This window comes from Sinocyclocheilus grahami, unplaced genomic scaffold (genome assembly GCF_001515645.1).
Source record: "Sinocyclocheilus grahami isolate Dianchi unplaced genomic scaffold, SAMN03320097.WGS_v1.1 scaffold1362.1, whole genome shotgun sequence".
Lineage (NCBI taxonomy): Eukaryota > Metazoa > Chordata > Actinopteri > Cypriniformes > Cyprinidae > Sinocyclocheilus > Sinocyclocheilus grahami.
This window is the reverse complement of record NW_015506541.1, coordinates 57,410-64,382: the sequence shown is the minus strand read 5'-3', so window position 1 is coordinate 64,382 and position 6,973 is coordinate 57,410. Positions and strand designations below refer to the sequence as shown.

At 43.2% G+C, this 6,973-nt stretch overlaps 1 protein-coding gene and 1 long non-coding RNA gene across 2 annotated transcripts in view; both read right to left on the bottom strand.

Annotated features, from left to right (window-relative positions):
• LOC107569584 (sialoadhesin-like) overlaps nt 1-6,973 on the bottom strand; it is a 33,404-nt gene that overhangs the window by 4,832 nt on the left and 21,599 nt on the right. The window lies entirely within an intron of this gene.
• On the bottom strand, nt 1,053-5,233 carry LOC107569602 (uncharacterized). Its single transcript, XR_001606923.1, has 3 exons — nt 5,159-5,233; nt 1,256-1,291; nt 1,053-1,077 (listed from the first exon to the last, which is right to left on the bottom strand). It is a non-coding gene; the product is annotated as an uncharacterized lncRNA (long non-coding RNA).

Here is a 6,973-nt window from a genome sequence, read left to right as displayed (position 1 = left end):
TGCAGGTCGAGCCCCCTTCTCGATTTGAGAACTGGGTGTGTTGCTCCCTCAGCTAAATAACTGCTAGCTGTTCCACCATTGGAACATGCTGTAGGTTGAGCTCCCTCTCGTTGAGAGCTGGATGTTGCTCCCTCAGCCACAGGTTTACTGCTAGCCACTCCAGCATTATAGCCTTAGACATAGCGTTTGGGGATACACTATTTCTATCTATGGGCTGCTCTTTCATGGTGCCACGAGTGTGTGTAGTGCACGTTATGCTTTGCCCACTTTTCTAAAATCCACATAGCTGGTAAGTGAGCACGTTATGCTTTGCCCACTTTTCTAAAATCCACATAAGTTGTAAGTGTGAACGTTATTCTTTGCCCACTTTTCAAAAAATCCTGTATGGTAAGAGCTACGCCCAGAGACTTCGTGCTCTTTTTGAGTGGTTTAAAACCCCGGTTCTGCCTTGGGCACCACTCCTCCTATGTATCCTTTGGATACCTACTTTACAGGGTGTTGCTACTAAGGGTCTGTTGAGACAGTTCCTTCAGCACATACAAAGAGAAACGTGCGGTAGCCCCTGTGTGACAGGCCAAGACTAGTATGATTCTAGGTTCTTGGTCGTATTCCCTTAAAGGAATCTATTTCTGATTCCAAGCCTTGAGCTCTACCCCGGGCCCAGGAGTCTGGCCCTAACAGGTAAGTATTTGGGGTATGTAGCCTAGGCCTTTGGCCGTAGGGAATAACGTCACTGACAGCCGTCTAACGTCCCAGGGGCAACTCCCATAGCAATATGGTAAAGTTGGTACTTAGTGCTCGCCATGGTTCTGGCTTGCACTCCCCTCAGCATGGCAGCGTGGGGATACCGTTCCCCATAGCACCCCCTAGAGGACGCAGTTCGAAGTTCCCATGAAAGGGAACGTCTCGGGTTACTTATGTAACCATGGTTCCCTGAGTAACTGACTGACAAAGAAGCCAAATAAGCCACAATAATCTACACATCTACACGTGTATCAGTGTTTATTTCTTGTCTTTGTCCAGGAATGGTGCAATAATGAAAGCACTTACTGATCTGCTCCTTTGAAGCCTCTTGCCCTGCATGATGAGAACAATAAACTCACTTTATTTACAACCACCTTTTTTTCTCTGTAAATAAAAGCCCCTCTTAACATGTTATTATCTTTAAGATCATAATGGTACTGTATGCATTATATTTAGTATCATAATGTATATGCATTATATGTGTGAATATTTGAAGAAATATATAAATCACCTTGAGTGTGTGCAGGGCGGATGTTTGAAATCAGCACTGAAAAGTGAAAAGAGACCATTATTGATTAATTATTAGATTTAGTTGATTCTAAATAGAACTACAGTACATGAATATCTTGCAAAACTTCTGAAAGAAATTCCACAAGAAAAGCATAGTTTGAATCACCATTTGAATAGTTTACACTGATTAAAAGTTTGAGAGAGAAATTAGCTCTTTAGAAGACTAATTCAAATTAGCAAACTACAAACAGTGTCAATGGTATTTTGATACAACAGATTTTAGACCAGTTTTATATTGTTAATGAGCAGAATTGCTCGGCTCAACTCTTTCTATCTTCTCTATTCTATCAAATCAGATCAATCTATCTCTATTCTGAAGGAGGGTGAAAGATTGAAGACAACATCTATGTGCATTGCTAAGAATATCAATGTGATGCTGTCATCATACCACTGAAACAACAGAGACACTGAACTGCAGATCTTATTTTGCATGCCATCAGTACTTTATAAGTGGTCAGTAACGTCACCATATCACATCACAAGTAAAGACTATAGATGCACTAACTGCTGGTGAAGATCTACTGAAGAAAACAAACGTCTCAGGTTAAGCATGTAACCATGGTTTCCTGTGAACAGGGAATGAGACGCTGCGTCCTCTAGAGAGCGCTAGGGGAACGCCTTCAGCGTGACCGGTGTCTGAAGCATGAAATGAAAAAACGACAATGAACTTGACATTGGCAGGCGGCAGCCTATGAAGTAAACAATAAAGCAAATGCGGGTATAAAAGAGCACCTGCGGAAAACGTTATCCACTTCTTTGGCTGAAGGAGACAGAGGCAGGAATGCCGAGGCATGGCAATGAGACGCAGCGTCTCGTTCCCTGTTCTCAAGAACCATGGTTACATGCGTAACCTGAGACATTCCCTTTCGAAAGGGAACTCAACGCTGCGTCCTCTAGAGGGCGCTAGGGGAACGGTCTACTCACGCCGCCATGCTGACGGATGAGCGCCCAAAACTGGATTCCTTAAGTCAAGGACTCAAGGAAGACCATCCCTGCCCCAGCCAGATCACTTCTGCTAGGACCCGAGCCACAACCTCTACAGGCAGGCTCAAACTCGTTAGCGCTCACCTACCAAAGTCTGAACTCTAAGAGTGGAGGTCTCAGCATACTGACTCTCTAGAATGAGAGGAGACCTGGCTACACTCAACGCCAGGTTCAGTTAGTGAGGCTCAAGAGCCTGCACATTAATACTGCCTAAACGGAGCTTTGCAAAGTGGAGGCTTCAGCAGAACGACTCTCTTAAACGAGAGGAAGCCTAACAACACTCAACCATAGTTGAGGGGCTCTTAAGAGTGGAGGTCTCAGCATAACGACTCTCTAAAGCGAGAGGAGACCTAGCTATACTCAACGCCAGAGGCAGTTAGTGAGGCTCAAAAAAGGCAGAGCCTACAAACTCATATTACTGCCAAAGACGGAGTAACCCTCGTTGAGGAGCTCTTAAAAGTGGAGGGCTCAGCATAACGACTCTGTAAAGCGAGAGGAGACCTAGCTACACTCAACGCCAGGGGCAGTTAGTGAGGCTCAAAAAGTGAGAGCCTACGAACCCATATTTCTGCCTAAGCTGTGCTCTGGAGAGTGGAGGCTTAATCAGGATGACTCTCTTAAACGAGAGGAAGCCTAATGACAGTTGATCCTGGTAGGGGAGCTCTTAAGAGTGGAGGTCTCAGCATAACAACTCTCCAAAGCGAGAGGAGACCTAGCTACACTCAATGCCAGAGGCAGTTAGTGAGGCTCAAAAAGAAAAGAGCCTACAAACTCATATTACTGCCAAAGACGGAGTTCTAAAGAGCGGAGTCTTCAGCAGGACGACTCTCTTAAACGAGGGGAGCCTAACCATACTCAACCCTAGTTGAGGAGCTCTTAAGAGTGGAGGTCTCAGCATAACGACTCCCTACAGCGAGAGGAGACCTAGCTACACTCAACGCCAGAGGCAGTTAGTGAGGCTCAAAAAGAAAGGGCCTACGAACCCCTTAATTCTGCCCAAAGACGGAGCTCTAAAGAGCGAAGGCTTCAGCAGGATGACTCTCCTAAATGAGAGGAGCCTAACAACACTCAACCCTAGTTGAGGAGCTCTTAAGAGTGGAGGTCTCAGCATAACGACTCTCTAAAGCGAGAGGAGACCTGACTACACTCAGCGCCAGAGGCAGTTAGTGAGGCTCAAAAAGAAAGAGCCTACAACTCATATTACTGCCTAAGCGGAGCTCCGGGGAGCGGAGGTTTCAGCAAGGCGACTCTCTTAAATGAGAGGAAGCCTAACAACGCTCAACCCTCATCGAGAAGCTCCTAAGAGTGGAGATCTCAGCATGACGACCCTCTAAAACGAGAGGAGACCTGACTACACTCAATGCTAGACACTGTTAGTGAGGCTCACGATAGAGCCTACATGCTAATAGTACTGTTTAAGCGGAGTACACTGCCTAATGACTCAAAGCTGGAGTACTAAGCTAGGAGTACTGACCATGCTCCTAAGTGCCGAACAGAGCTCTAGGGAGCAAGCACTCAACATACCAACCCTCTAAAGCAAGGGGGAGTGCAACCACTCACCCTTATGGATCAGCGTACTCAGTACGAAGACCTCAAGTGAGGGGAGTACTCAAAGCTCGACCTAAGAGCGACTTATCAAGGAGGCCCACAAGAGCCTAACAACCTAAACAGCCACAGAGCTCTGTTGAAAAAACACTAGGAACTGCAATCTCAGCATAGCGACCCTCAAAGGGAGGGGGGGGGAGCTACCAGGCTCATGAACAGCTGATCAGGGAGGCTCACAGAGAGCCTCAAAAACCCTGAAATAACTGCAAATAAAAATACTGGGGAGTAGAGTGCGCAGTATAACTCCTTTTCTCAAACAAGAGCCTAACAACTCAAAAACTTGCCATTACACCAAGTCAGGAGCCTCCTTCACCAATAATGTAGATATCTCACATTATACACAGTTCCTATTCTGTAAAATAAAATAAACCCAAAAACGAATTCTGAAAGAGAAAGCACTCCTCGTCAGATTCCTTCCATGCCCCGCCTACAATCCCCGTGATCAGTCTGATTAACTGCCTCAGCAGCCACGAGACCCGAAACGCGGGTGAGAGGCGCTCAATTCTCAAAGAGAATCAGGCATAGAGGAATTCTCAACGCGATCACATCTCGCAGCGTGGCTGATCTTCGTCGAGAGCCAAACACACTCTGTTCAAACACTAAATTCTCTCAAGAATCAGGCAAGAACAGAAACTGCCGCGAATGCATCGCATTAAGCTTGTTCAACTCCCTCGAGAGGCAAACGCGCTTGTGCAAACGCTGACAAAACACTCGAGTACAGACCTCTGCTCTAGTAGTTCCGCGAATGCAAACAGTGAGCACATCCTTACCCCCCGTGAGTCAAACCCATGTGCTTCCGTACACAAGGCTTGAAGACAAAGAAGAGGATGACGTTTTCCGCAGGTGCTCTTTTATACCCACATTCGCTTTATTGTTTACGTCATAGGCTGCCACCTGCCAATGTCAAGTTCATTGTCGTTTTTTCATTTCATGCTTCAGAAACCGGTCACGCTGAAGGCGTTCCCCTAGCGCCCTCTAGAGGACGCAGCGTTGAGTTCCCTTTCGAAAGGGAACTTACAAAAAATTCAGAACATGATAAATAATAAATACACTGGTCTCATTCAGCTACATGCAGTACATGTGAGTATAATTAGCTTTCATACACAGATATCATGACCTGGATTTGATACTAAGATTAATAGCAGCATGAATGAAAACATATTAAATGCGTAAGATGATGAAATACAGATGAACACTGATTCACATCATTACACAAAACAAGAAATTAGTGCATAAATGAGAAAATTATACTCACAGAGCATTAGAGGAAGTAGACTGAGCTCCATACTGATCTATTAATGACACAGTCAAACACACAGACTGTTTTATACTCAACACTTCCTACAAACAAATAAGGAAGAAAATGTCTCCCCAGTAAAATGTGTCATCCTGTCTTTTGTAATAATTTTTGAAAGTATGGAAATTTCTTTACACACACACACACACACACACACACACACACACACACACACACACACACACACACACACACGTACACGTACACACTCACACACACACACACACACACACACACACACACACACACACACACTCACACTCACACACACGCATGTTGTGTTTCCATGTTTAATGGGGACATTCCATAGGCGTAATGGTTTTTATACTGTAACTGTATGTGCTATTGCCCTACACCAACCCTACACCTAAACCTATAAAGTATAATTTGCCAAAAGCATGATTATTGCTATGACTTTTTATACGTAATACCCCTGACTATAGTTTCAGTCTATATTTTGTTAGTATATTGAGTTTTGTATATGTTCAATAAGCTCATCAATGATTCATTGTTTCTGTATAAATTATAAGAACATACAAAACTGTCATCAGACATGTTCATACATGGACTATATACCTATGATTTGTTAGGGAGGGATGCAAAGCTTTTTAAACTTATCGTCAGACTGGTCAAATAAGGTAGTTTTGACTAAATGTTGTTGACTGTCTCAGAATGTGAGAAAAGGGAAGTATGAAGCCACAATTTTTACTGCAATTTCTGAAAGATTTTGCAACCATCTGTTTATGGGTAATTGAATCATGTCTGGTCCACGGCCACTTTAACCAGAATTCATCAGTGCAAAATGAGATGGTGAGATGCGTAAGTGACTGGGGGTCAGTGTGAGTGATTTATCATCTGCTGTTGTCATCTCATGCCATCTCTGTGTGGCCTTTGTCTAAGTGTGATAATATTAGAGGGGGTCTTTACAATGGAGATCTTTCTGTATTTCATACATGAAACATATATGTGATATTATTCCATTTTAAACCAATAATGGGTTTGTCAGTCCCATGAAAATGTAAGGATGGTTTCACTACAGTGGTTCAGGTTGCTATATTGTGTGACTATATTGTATCGCAACATTGGAATTCCAAAAGGAAGATGGATTTGGGACAGGAGAGCAAAAGTCTTTGTTGGTATTCAACTCTACAACAATAAGTATTCTGACTGTCAAAACCATGACATAAATCTTATTTTGGCACTTGATTAGAGTCTGAATTGTTAAACCCACAGAGCAGCGGTGGAAAACAAGTCAAAGTATACATTCACATACAGTCTTCCGCTCTCAGGCCTCTGACAGTCGCTGTGGGTGCTGACGTGGGTTGACGTGTGCTTTAAATAGAGAAATGACACGATGATCTCTGTAAATAGAATCAGGATGAAACAAGATAAAACAAACATTTCTCCTTAATTTGGTCATATCAATTAATAGCCACTGTTTAAACTACTAGTTTAAAAATATTTGGCAGATCATCTAAATTGTAACCTTAATTTGATTTTGTCATGTTTGCTGCCTTCTTGTTGTCTGATTTGACTTTGATGCTGTTTGAATTTTAGGGTTTTTAAATCAACATTGATTCCTGTCAGTGTGACTTAAGTGTGATACATTTAATCAGAGGGAGACAACTGGCTGAATGAGCTTTAAATGTTTGACATATATAGTTAGAAAATGTCTCCAGTTAAAGATTGACATGTAAGAGAGGTTTATTTATTGGTTTATTTATATCCTGTCCTTCATCCAGTAACTCTCAAGTGACACACACACACACACAC